The sequence below is a fragment of the Acinonyx jubatus genome, chromosome X (assembly GCF_027475565.1).
Source record: "Acinonyx jubatus isolate Ajub_Pintada_27869175 chromosome X, VMU_Ajub_asm_v1.0, whole genome shotgun sequence".
Classification (NCBI taxonomy): Eukaryota; Metazoa; Chordata; class Mammalia; order Carnivora; family Felidae; genus Acinonyx; species Acinonyx jubatus.
The window spans coordinates 9,860,204-9,874,241 of NC_069389.1; positions in this window are offsets into that span (position 1 = coordinate 9,860,204).

The window sequence follows — 14,038 nt, forward strand, 5'->3', positions numbered from 1 at the left end:
TTAGCCATGAAAAAGATGTTGGGATTTTGCAGGTATGTGGTCAAGAGGTGACAGCACTCCTAACCCCAATAGCGGACTAGCAATTTTCCAAGTATCCAGGTAAGAGACGTTGATGTCCCTAAAAATGTGATGATCATAATATTTGAACGTATCGAGGGAAGAAATGATATGTAACTGATAAGTAGTACCAAGGTATCTTACCGTTACCCAGATTGGAGTTGATGTGTCCCTGGCAGTGACGTTTATCTGGATAATTTGTAAATCTCCACATAAGATCTGTTTTTCTAAACCCAGTAGAGACCATAGGCTTCTGTAGATAACCCAGTAAAGATAATGTGTCCCAAACCACTGTGCTAACCAAGATATTTTACGAGTATTTGGTCGAGAAATGATGGTAGACCTACAGGAAATATGGGACTTTGAAGGTATTGTAGGGGAGGAAAAATAATTTTCCCTTTACTCTTCTAGGTTCTTGGTTGAGACCCCTTCCCCCCCAGTAATAAAAGACCAATTAACAAGAGAAAAACCATCTTAGTTACCTATGCACAGGTGGGAACCCCACAAAGATTGGAGACTCAAAAAGGCAGCCAGGGCAATTGAAGCTTATATTCCATCCTGAGCTAAGGAAAGGGGCAGGGGCCTGGGGCTTCCAAGGAGAGGAGGGCAATTCACAGGAAGGTGAGAAGAGGAAATGTGTGGTAAACAGTTTGCTGTGCCCTGCCGATCGCTTTGTCACCTGAGACACTTCTCTGGTAATAGCGCTCTTCTTCGTGGTACAGGCTCCTTTCGAATAGAAATTTCCCTTGCAAAAGCATAACGTCTCCTGAGGTCTCAGAGCTTTTCCTGTGTCTGCAGTTGCTCAAAATAATCGGTTCAAAATAATTCTTAGGCCTATGAGGCATATTCTGCTACTCTTCAGGATCCATTACATAATGATGGTGACTTAACTTAAACCATGGGAATGACCATGGGATTTTCAGGTGTCCTGGTAAGAGATGATGTGTCTCTAATTACAGTTGTCGTCATGGCTGGTTTTCTTGGTTTTTTTGGTTTTGTTTTGTTTTTGTTTTTGTTTTTTGTTTGCAGTATCCAGTAAAGAAATAAAGGTAAAATTAACCACAGTGGTAACCGTGAGATTTGCCAGATAATAAGGAAAGAAATAACGTGGGCTTTAACGAGGTAGACATCATGGTATTTTGGAATTGTTCAGATAACCTATCATAGTGTCACTCACCACAGTACAGACCATGGGATTTTTCAGGTCTCAATCAATAAATAAGGGAACCTAATAATAGGAGTAAATGTGGGACTTTGCTAATATCCAGGGAAGAGACGATATGGGCCTTAAACATGTGAGAGACCATGTGATTTTCAGATATCTAGACAAGTGATGGTGCTGTCCTAAACTCTTACCATAACCATGTGTTTTTACAGGTGTTCGGGTGAGAAGTCGATGTCCCTAACAAAAGTAGGAACCATCAGTTTTCGTTTTTTTTTTTTAGTTCAGAGATGATTTGTCGTAAAACTTAGTAGTGACAAAGATACTTACAGTTACCCCGACAGTATATCAGAGTCCTCATTACAGTAGTAACCATGGGATTTTTGCAGGTGTCCAGTGAATAGATGATGGCGTCTGAAACTACAGTATTGACCTTAGAATTCTCCAAGTATCCAGGTACAGTTAGTGGCTGCCATAATGGAATGGACAGATGGAATTAGCAGGGGTCCGGATGGATGAACATGTATCCCTAACCAGGGTTTCAGTGTTTTCAGTTCCCATGCAAGAGGTGATAACCCCTTTAAGTACAATGTGGACCTTAGAACTAAAGGATCCAGGTAGAATTCATGATTCCCCTAATAATAGTAGCGATCGTAGAAGTTTTTGAGGTCCGTGAAGAAGAAGATGGATCCCTAATGATGTGTTTTTGCAGATTCTAATCAAGAGCTGCTAGTGAAGACCACGGAATCCAGGTAAGTGATGATGTGGACCTTAAACATAGTAGAGGCCATCTGGTCTTCCGAAATCTAGTAGGTGATGATGGTATCCCTAACGTGTGTCAGTACGATGTTTTTTTTGCAGGTATTCAGGTAAAAAATGAAACTGGGCCTATAAATACTAGTAACCAGGAGATCCAGTTTAACCAATTTTCTAGTTTCGAGATAGTGTGTGTTTAAGTTGAGGAACGAATTAGGGGTTTACAGGCATCTGGGTAAGTGAGTACAATTTTCTTCATCACCGTATTGAGCAGGAGATATTTACAGGTGCAGAGTCAAGGGATGATGGGGTCTGTGACAGCAGTGTTAACCCTGAAGTTCTACCAGTGTCCAGGTAGCATTAATGGGCCCATAAAGAGACAGAAGTGACAAAAGTTATATGCCAGTGTCCTGGTAGGAAAAGTTAGGTCCTTAAACTTACCACAATACGCTTTTTCAGGTGTCGGTCAAGAGATCACACAGCACCTAACCATGGTGGTTAATGGAACTTTCCGACTTTGCTGGTATCAAGTGGTTATGTGAGTCTTACATTACAGACCTTCTGATCTCCAGACATCTAGATAAATGATGATGGTATCCCTAACTTTTGTGTTACCATGTGTTTTTGCAGATACCCAGGTAAGAAATGACAGTGTTCCCACAAATACTGCTAAGAATTAGCCCTTAATGTTTACTAGTTTAGAGATGATCTGTTTTGAACCTTGGTCAAGACTCCAGGATTTGCAAATTTCCAGGTAAGTTATCATAGTGTTTTTCATCTCACTATCGACTGTGGGGTTTTTATAGGTTTCGAGTCAAGAGATGATGGTGTGTCAATGGTTTTGACCTCGATATTCTGTAAGCATGCAGATAAAGTTGATGATTCCTCTAATGCTTGTAGTTCCCATGGGATGTGCCATGGGCTAGGTCAGAAACGATGTGTCCCTAACCGTGGTCGCCACCATGGGTTTTACAGGTTCCGCTCAATGGATGATAGTGAAATGAACAATGGCAGTGAATGTGTGACTTTGCTGGTAGACAGGAAAGAGATGCTGTGAGCATTTACATGGTACAGATCTTCAGATTGCCTAATATCCAGGTAAGGGGTGATAGTTCCTGTCATACCATAACCCTGTAAACAAAGGTTAGTTTTGTGTTGGTTTCGGTTTTTAGAGGTTTTCAGGTGAGGACTTGGCTAATATACAGGTAAGAAATGATGTGACTTTTTCACATGAGAGACCTTCTGAATTTCAGATCACTAGGTAGTTACTGGTGGCGATTATAACTCTAATAACCTGGGTTTGGGCAGGTATGCAGGGAAGAAATTAATTCGCCTCGCCATATTGGTAAGCATGAAATGTTACATATTCTTGCTGAGAGATGGTGTGTGTTTCTTTTATACTCCTGGTGATGCATCAACAGGCAGGAGTCCAGGTAATTTATGATACTGCCTATCGTGTGTTACTGACTTCGGAACTTTTGTAGGTAACCTACAAAGAGGCAGGTATTTTTTAGTAGGGCTCCGCTTCACAACTCTGCGAGTAGCCAGGCAACACAAATGAGTAGCGAACATAGAGAACCGATCAACGGAATATGCAGTTATTCAGTTGGTGTAAGACTAGTACTAACGAAAATGTTCCCAAGATTCTTTTCCTGCTCCTTTAAAGACATCGTGAGGAGCCTAACGATAATCGTCGGTAACGGGGGACGTTGTGGGTATCCGGGTAAGTGATGATGTGGGTTTAAACTGGAGCAGAAAACCGTTTGACTGTTACTGAGGAACGTAAGTGTAAGTAACAGCAATGCCTTTGAGTAGCAGCCACCATGCCTGCGCGCTTGGGGTCAGGGGTCAGAACGCGGCTCGAGGCGCGCGCTTGCGCATAACTGAACTCCCCCCTCCCACTCCCTCCGCCGCCCACCGCCGCCATTTTGGACTTCAGCTCCAGTGATGTGGCCGCCCTACTCTCAGCGCTGGGTGGGATGGGAAACGTTCCAGGCTTTGTGAGACTCCTGCTTCAGGCCTTACTGCCCGTGTTGAAGTCCCCTAGGGAGACACCGGCTGCTTAGTAGCCAGCGTGTTTTTGTGCCTTTCCTTTAAGTTCCAACTGCCCTCTCTGTGGTGATCAGTGCCCCCCACGCAGGCTCGGTTAACTCAGAGGCGTGAATGGGTGTCTGAAGGGAGGGGAGAGGAGAGTGGCCTTCAGCAGCCGCGGTATACTTGACAGGAACCGGCCTCAATCTTGAACTGCGCGAATTTAACTCAACTGGCTGAGGTGTCACTGCCGTGACCTGCTTAGAAAGACCACCATGGAAGGGTCACCTGCTTATCTGGATACTGTGTGCGTGAAGCGTGGGGCTAAAAGCTTGACGCACCTGACTGTGCCCATCGGCCCAAACAGCTCACGGTAACAGAGTAGCTGTGACGATGAATTAGATTGTCTTGATGGCTCACACCACACAGGCGTGTAAGTAAGTGTGCCCTCCTTCCTAATCCAGATTGGAGGTGACGAAGGATCTCTCACCTGGGTTTAGGGGGACATGTGTGTCCGTTCTGACTAGAAGGCCGCACAAGTACGGTGACTCAACTACTCGGACAATAACTGGGGGAGGGGGTAGTTCTGACCCCTGACCCTACTACCTACAAGGTAGTAGGATTACGAGGCAGTTGAGGGTGTAAATTCCAGCTCAGAAGGAGGACTGTCGCCCTCAGGTTTTTAAATGCAGGTTGAGGATAATAGCACCGGTCTTGTCCCACATCCCCGATGCGGTGAAGACGCTTCCCAATCTTAGAAGACGACCCGTCCGGGGATCACCCAGGAAATTGAAGCTGCCATTGGCCACTGAGTCCCCAAGTGTCCTATACCCTCTCTTTATTCTGTCCCTGTCTAAAGATTCGGTAGAAATAACTTAGATCCCTATCTAGTCTTTGACATGAGGTATTTATTTTGTGAAATAATGCCGGCGCTTCTAAATCCCCACATAGGACGTGAGGAAGTGCGTTCGGGTGGCCACGTGTGAGCTCTTTACACGGTAGTGCATTTAGTCCTTTCCCTTTGGTTCCTGCACAGAAACAATAAAGACCAGTAAACAAGATGTATGGACTGACCAGAGAAATCGGCCTACACGGTAAGAAATTAGAATAGTACACTGACGGGAATAATGAAATAATTTTTGTTCAAATCAAATAGGTTTTATTCTTTATTTTTTTTAATGTTTATTTATTTTTGAGAGAGAGAGAGAAAAAGCAAGTGGGGGAGAGGAAGAGACAGGGAGACAGAGAATCCTAAGCAGGCCCCCACATTGTCAGTGTGGAGCCTGATGGGGGACTGGACCTCGCAACCGTGAGGTCATGACCTGAGCTGAGGCCAAGAGTCTGATGCTAACCCGACGGAGCCACCCAGGCTCCCCTGAGTCAAATGTTTTAATACTGCAATTAAAGTAATCAAGGGTTCAAATGTATTTTTGCAATCTACTCATTTCTTTAAGGTCCTGTTCAGGCAAGGTGCTGTTGAAAAAAAACAAAAAACTGGTATTAGCTTTGTCCAGAGATGGAACATCAAAAGTTACCCAAAATTATTTTGGTATGAATGTAGCTTTAATAACAATTTGTGTGGTTTTTTTCTTTGTTTATATTTGAGAGAGAGAGAGAGAGAGAGAGCGTGCATGGGTGCACATGCACAAGTGGGGGAGGGGCAGAGAGAGGGGGGCAGAGGATCCAAAGCAGGCTCTGCACGGACAGCAGTGAGCCTGATGTGGGGCTCAAACCCATGAACCGCGAGATCACGACCTGAGTCAGAGGCAGACACTTAATAGACTGTGCCACCCGGGTGCCCCCCGAAATTGTGTTTTAAGTGCACTTCTCGGGGTGCCTGGGTGGCGCAGTCGGTTAAGCTTCCGACTTCAGCCAGGTCACGATCTCGCAGTCCGTGAGTTCGAGCCCCGCGTCAGGCTCTGGGCTGATGGCTCGGAGCCTGGAGCCTGTTTCCGATTCTGTGTCTCCCTCTCTCTCTGCCCCTCCCCCGTTCATGCTCTGTCTCTCTCTGTCCCAAAAATAAAAATAAAAAACATTGAAAAAAAAAAATTTAAGTGCACTTCTCAAAGCAAATCATACAACTAGAGAGCCCTCAACCTTGTAAACTAAGCATCTGACGCAAATGGACAAAACAAAACAGGCAATAATAAAGGAGCAGGGGAAAAAAGGTGTGCAATGACTTACCTAACTACTGTTGTTACCATGTTGTTTGTTTTGCAGGTATTGAGGTAAGAAATAATAGAATCCTTACCGATGTTAGAGGTCATGAAGTCTTACTTCCTACATTGTTGAGAAAATGCGTGTTGAACCACGTGGGTGTTGAGGAATTGCCATATCTAGGTAATTATCGTGGTGTTCCTCACCACAGTCCAGACCATGGACTTTGTGTCAGTGTCCAGTCAAGAAATAATGGTTTTATGCAACAACGGTGTTGACGTTGGAGTACGACCAGTATCAGGTAGGGTTTATAAGTCCTATAATGATAGAGGTCACCAAGGTTATTTGCACATCTCCTGGTAGAGAAAGTCTCATTTCATACGTGTTTCATAATGTATGTTTTTCCATTTCCTGTCAGGAGATTGTGGTGTAACTCAACGGTCTGGAACCTGGGACTTGGCTACTACTCAGGTAAGTGATGATGTGGGTCCTCCACACTGCAGACCATCTGATCTTCACAAATCTGGGTCAGTGATACCTTCCCTAACCCTTGTGCTACCATGTTTTGTTTTGGTTTTTTCCAGGCTGTATCCAAGTACCTACGATGGCGTTCCCCACCATAGTAGTCACCATGGGATTTCTGTCGGTGTGCAGTGAACAAAGATATTGTTGCTGACGAAGGTGTAGACAATGGAATACATCAAGTATCCAGGTAGAATTAATGGATCCTGCGGTGAACGAAGTCACCAACTTTATTCACAGATACGTCGGAGGGAAAAGATGTACAGGTAGAAATATCGGTAACAATGCAGTGTTCGGGTTCCATTCAAGGAAACGTGATGAATTTCACCAAGGTTGTTTATAGGGATTTTGCTGGTGTCCAGGTAAGTGGCGATAGAGGCCTTAAGCACCCTACAGATCAGAACTTCAGTGATCTAGGTAAATGAGAATAGTGTCCCTAAAATTTGTGTTCTGTTTTTTGTGGGTTTTTTTTTTTTTTTGCATGCATTCAGGTAGGAAATACGATGTCCCAACCAATGCTAGTAAGCATTACGCCTCAATGTTTAAATACAGAATGTGTTTAACCTTAGTTATACAGGAGCATTACGTAAATCCAAGTGACATCTTGTGTTCCCATGTTTCTTGTTTTTTGGTTTTTTTTTCCTGCAGGTATCCCATTAAAGTCTTGCTTAGTGTGTAGGAATGGGATGATACAATATTTACTCATTTGAAGACATTATTGTCAGAATCTCATTAATGCTGTTGTCAAGGCTCTTAAGGTAAAAATTGTTACGGACATGTATGCAGTTAAGAATGAATCTGTCCCTAGCAGTACTAGTAAACATGAAATTTTACTGATTTCTTATTTAAGGATAACATGTATTTAACTCATCTAATGATTGATAGATAGGCAGTGGTCCAGTTAAATTTCCATAATGTTCAACACTGTGTTATCAACATGGGATTTCTGCAGGTATGCCTCCCTGAAAGGAAGATGTCTTTTACTAGGATTTGACCTAGGGATTTTGCAAAATCCAGATCTTATTGATGAGTCCCTAAATAATGGACCAAGTGTAGAGAGATTGCAGGTATACAGGTAATTATGGTATTCCTTACCACAGTAGGAACCATGGGACTTTTGCAGGTGCACAGTTAGGGAGTGTTGGTCTTACCTAAAAATGTTGACCTTGGGATACGACGAGTATCCAGGTAGAGTTAACATGTCCCATAAAGATGGAAGTAAACAAGGTTATCTGCAGGTATCCCAATAGAATAAATGGTATCCTTTGAAACATACTTCGTAATATGCATTTCAGGTTCCTCTTGATACATGACGATGACCCGAACAATGCTCATTAATGGGGACATTGCTAATGTCCGAGTAAGTGATGAGGTGGGCCTAAACTGCAGCACAGACAACCTGACCTTCAGAAAGGTAGGTAAGTGATGATGGCTTCAGTAATACTTACCGTATTTTGATTGCATGCTACTGAGGTATGAAGATGGAGAGTCGTCACACGCTAGAAACTACGAGTTTTCATTTTTTATGTTTTAGAGAGAGTGTGTATTTAACCCTGAGAGTGAGGGGTTGCACACATTCAGATAATAATCCTGTTGTCCCGCAACACAGGTAACCCTGGGAATTCTGCAGGTGTAGAGTCCCCAGATGATGGTCTTGACCTGATAATGGTTATTAACCTTGGAGTACTGCAAGTGTCTATCTGTAGTTACATATTCCATAATGATAGAAGTGACCAAGGTTATTTACAGGTATCCTGGTAAGAAGTAGTTGTGTCCTTCAACACATTTGTTACGTTTTACTCAGGTTTCAGTCAAGAGGTCACGGTTAAACTCTCAGTGGACGTTAACAGGCCTTTGCTCTTTTTCTTTTTTTTTTTAAATGTTTATTTTATTTCTGAGGGGGAGAGAGACCAAGCAAGACAGAGCACAAGTGGGGGAGGAGCAGAGAGAGAGGGAGATACAGAATCCGAAGCAGGCTCCAGGCTGTCAGCACAGAGCCCGACGCAGGGCTCGAACCCACACACTGTGAGATCATGGCCTGAGCCGAAGTCAGACGCTTAACCGACTGAGCCACCCAGGCGCCCCAACAGGATTTTGCTCTTAACGAGGTAAGTGATCATGTGGGCCTGAGCACAATGTAGACTGACCTTCAAACAGGTAAGTGAGGATGATGTTCATAACCTTGTGTTATCATGTTTTCTGTGCTAGTAAACAAGTATGGTATTATAGGGCATTAACTCATGAGAGACGTTTATTTCAGACATTTAGACAATTAGTGATGTTGTCAAAACCCTTGTATTAACCTCTCTTTCAGCATGTACGCTGTTAAGAAGTTTGTTCATAACAAACTAGGAGTGGGGCACCTGGATGGCTCAGTCAGTTAGGCAGCCGACTCTTAATTTTGGCTCAGGTCATGATCTCAGGTCATGTGATCTCATGGTTCGTGGGCTGAAGCCCCGAGTCGGGCTCTGCCCTGAGAGTGTGGAGCCTGCTTGGGATTTTCTCTCTTCCTCTCTCTGCCCGTCTCCTGATCACACACTCTGTCTCAAAAATAAAGAAATAAACATTTAAAACCAATAACAAAAGCACTAGTAACCACGAGATTTTTCTCTCGTCTCTTTGGAACTAATGTGTATTTAACATTTGTAAAGAGACAAGCAGGTATCTGGGTAATTTATCATAGTCTCCATCAGACCTTAATGACCATGGGACTTTTGCAGGCATCGTTTCAAAAGTGGAAGATGTCTTTTTCTAAAGTTTAACCTTGGACTTCTGCAAATATCCAGGTAACTTTGATGGGTCCTGAAGGGAAACAAATGACCAGGGGAATTTGAAGGTGTAGAGGTAGAATGATTTATGGACCAAACACGTTTTTCACAATGGGTTTTTCAGAGTCCTGTCAAGACCTCACCCTGAGCTTACCAATGATGATTTAACATGGGACGTTGCTGTTACGCAGGTAAGTGAGATGTGGGCCTAAACCACAGCACGGATCATCTGATCTTTGTATACATAGGTAAGTGCTAACACTTCTTGTTAACTTAATTCTAACAAGTATTCAATTAATAAAGCATAGATTCCAAACCAATTCTGGTAACCATTGTTTTTCACATTTTATATTGAGGAGAAAAATCATATTTAACTCTGTGAGTGTTGAGGAATTATGTGTATCCAGATAATTGACATGATGTTCTGTCCCCAGTTAGTAACGATGGGATTTTTATAAGGGTCCTGTTAGGAAATGATGGTGTTACCCGACAGTGGTGTTGATCTTGAATTAATTTAAGTATTCAGGTAGACTTGATGTGCTCTGTAATGGTAGAGTGCCCATGGTTATTTCCAATGCTCTGGTTAAAAAAAAAAAAATCCCTTTGTAAAAAAAAATTTTTTTTTAATGTTCATTTATTTTTGAGAGAGAGAGACTGAGCATGAGCATGGGAGGGGCCGAGAGAGAGGGAGACAGAGAATCTGAAGCAGGCTCCAGGCTCCAAGCTGCAAGCACAGAGCCCAACATGGGGCTGGAACTCAAAAGCCGTGAAGTTGGATGCTTCAACGACTGAGCCACCCAGGTGCCCCTTGTATCCCTTAATACACACTTCACAAAATGTTTTTCAAGCTATTGTCAAGATACCATGATGAATCAGAAGTCATTAATGGGGACATCTCTGGTATGCAGGTAAATGAGGACATGCACATCACAGACCATCTGATCTTTCTATATCTGGGTGAATGATGTTGGATTGTCTAAACCTGTTTTGCCATGTGAGTTCCCAGCAGTCAGGTAAGCAAGCAATCATAATATTTTGCCAGTTGTAACGACCACGTTATCCTGCCGTCCAGTTGTACAGAAAATACACGTTTACTTATGTGAGGAGGGAGTTATGTGCATTTATCCAGGTAATTACCCCGGAATTCTGCCTCACCATCGTAACCATGGTATTTTAGAGATGTGTAGTCAGGAGATGATGTGTCTAAATGTGGCTAGCCCTTGAATATTGCAAACATCCAGTTAGGTTGATTGTCGTAGACTCTGGGTCTGGAGTTTTCTCTTGTCCAGAGAGCGGGATGCAGGATTGAAAATGTGAGAGAGGCTAATGGCCGCAGTGTTTAGAGTAGAGGAACAAGGCCTCCTGTCTTTTTCCAGTAAATTCCACTGTAGCCTCAAGAGCTTTGACGCGGACCAAAACCTGTCTATCAATAGAAGTTTGGCTTGTAAATTCTTTGGCAGTGTTGACCATAAATTTATTAAGGACTTGGGCTGTCTGGATAGTATGATGCAGGCTGATTCCAGCCACAGTGGCAGAGGCGATAACGCCTCCTGCTGCTACAATGCCCATGAATAACAGGCGAACAAATCTTTTCTGCCTCACAGCAGAGTGCCGGTGTCGAACAAGCTTGGAAAGTGCACCTAGTCCTGATGGGTACCTATAAGGCTCAGAGTTATTAACAGAAACCCAGGCTGAGACACGCTAAGTACAAATAAAGAGGAGCTATTTAATTGGGTGGTGTTATTATTTACACAGGACATAAACCAGCCCTGGGAGGTAGAGATATTTTAATTATTTTCTAGTTGTTTGATGTGTAAAGTGGAGGTAGCAAAGAGAACATGGGGAGAAGGGACACAAATAGTGGTCCCTGCAAATTGATCATTGTTCAAGGAGGCCCAAGTTATGTTAATATGTCGATTTAAATAAATTTTACCATGGCTAACAGTACAAATGAAGAAGAGAAGGACTAGCTTCCAAAGATTAACAGGCCAAGGTCCTTTTAATTTTCCTTTATGTGCAGAAATTAGAGGGCCAGACAAACCTCCGTCTTTCCAAAAAATATTCTCCCTACTAGACTGGTCAAAGGATATGGTCTTACTTGAATATTTTGTTTCCAGATGTCCTCTAGGACCTCTTTCAATAATAGTTTCATTTCCCCAGCGAAGATTATGTTAGTCTCTCCATAACAGGTTTTTCAAGGAATATTATTCCAGGAGTGTTCTGAATACTTGAGACTAGAGCAAGCTATAACATTAGGAGTGTGAGACAGGTTTGTGTTTTCAGGTATATAAAAGCTTAGGGCTGAGAAAAAGGTAAAATTGTCCGGCCTCGTAGAGGTTTGGGGCTGTACATGTAAAAGCCAGTTGATTCTTAGTCTGAGATAAGCAGATAAGTTGTTAAATTTAGTAACACACATAGGAGGTGCTGGAGGAAGCCACCATTGAGGTCTTGGCATAGAAAGCCAATGGTCTTGTTCCATTTGGAAGGGCGGGTTAAGATTGGCTCCTTCCACGAACTCCGTGTCATTATAGCTAATAGGAATATCCCAGTCTAGGAGTGTTAGGCTGTGGACAAATGGGAGTAGGGGTCTATGCCATATCATTGTGTTGTAAGAGGATGCCGGCCTGGTTAGGCATTTAAGGCTTCCCCATGTTCCATCAGGGGCAAGGACTTGCATTTGTGGAGTGGCTTCAGGATGAGGAGTCCATGAAGAGGTTTCTTTTATCTTGAAAAGGGGGGCAGTGGCTGGTCACTCAGAGTCATTCTCTGGAAGTCTTGGTTCATTGGAAGATATCCTTGGGGTCTCCACCATGCCATGGTAAGGCTTCACCAACTAAGAGGGAATCCACAGAGGTCTGGAATCTGGAAGAACACAAGCATATCCTCGACCCCAGGTGAGAAGTTTAGTGGGCCCAGTCCCTGTGGGCCCCTGTTTGGGAGTTTCATCTAGCACCATAGGATGAGAGGGTTTATCTGATTTTGAAGAATGTCACTCAGCTGCAGTTAGTCCTTGAGGATTAAGATTTTAAAAGTAAGGGGCACTTGGTGGCTCAGTCAGTTAAGCGTCCAACTTCAGCTCAGGTCATGATCTCACAGTTCACGAGTTCAAGCCCCGCATCAGGCTCTGTGCTGATGGCTCAGAGCCTGGAGCCTGCTTCAGATTCTGTGTCTCCCTCTCTCTCTGCGCCTCCCCTGCTCTGTCTCTCTCGCTCTTGCTCTCTCAAAAATAAAGATTAAAAAGAAAATAGAAAAAAAATGATTTTAAAAGTTAAGAGTAATCCTAGCACGATCAAGAAGGAGCTGAGTTGTAATGCAGCCAGGTGTATTTCCCTCTTTTTGTTTTTTTAACATGTTTTTGAGCATATTATGTGCTCATTTTACAATTGCTTGGCCTTGTGGATTGTAAAGAACGGGTAATTCCAACCAAGGCTTAAGTAAAACACACTTAAAAGGGCATGTTGTCCTGTTGTTTCACCCTTTTTGTTAAAATTTTATTTATTTATTTACAAATAAATATATTTACGTTATTACCTTTAACAAAAATATATTTTTATTCTTTATATCTTATGTATTTCCCTTACCCTTAATTACATTTAGCAGAAATTTTTTTAAATGTTTATTTATTTATTTATTTTTGAGAGAGACAGAGACAGAATGCGAGTGGGTTAGGGTCAGAGAGAGGGGAGACACAGAATCCGAAGCAGGCTCCAGGCTCCAAGCTGTCAGCACAGAGCCCGACACGGGGCTCGAACTCACAAGCTGTGAGATCCTGACCTGAGCCGAAGTCGGACGCTCAACCGACAGAGCCACCCAGGCGCCCCACATTTAGCAGAATTTTAACTCTTAGAAACCTTAGTCTCCAGTGAAAACTAAGTAGTAACCAATTGTGAACTGTCACATGAGAAATTTTTTAGGTGGCAGACTTATGACTCCATTAAGCATAAAGCACGTCTTTTTTAATGGATTCAAATATTCTTAGTTTTTTGGCCGTAAGAAGTCAGAAGCATCAACCCATTTAGTAAGCAATGCTTCAGCATTCCATTTGATTTGGAAGTGGCCTAAATGTCTGATGAACTTAATTCAATTTAGCGTTTAAGCAAAACGTGCGTTTCAGGTTCCCAAAGACCCTGAAAGCTATTTTAACAATTACCTGTGAAAACTCTGGGATAAAGTTGACCATTACTTGAAGTCATCCTTTTTACTAACAAATTGCAACAGAGATCACATGAGCTTATTTGACCTTTAGTAAACCTTCGTGAAATAAAGTTCTATAACGTAAAAAAGACACACCTATCTTCATGACATTTCATCTGTGTCCCCTTAAAAGTTTACTGTGGTCAATTTTTTTTCCCCCGTGGAACCAGTGAGGAAATCTGAAGTCTCGGGGTATTTGTTGCTTTTCGACAGCATGGGGAGGAGGAGCATGTTGTCGGAGGAACTGAAGAACCAACTATGCGGGGCCGCAGCCCAGGGGGTACAGAAACAGGAGGAGGGGGGAAGGGAAGGCAGAAAAGGTCGGGGGGTTGGGGGGGGGGGTTGCCCAAGAGGCAGACAGAAGCACAGGGGGCGGAGAAAAGAGTTCATG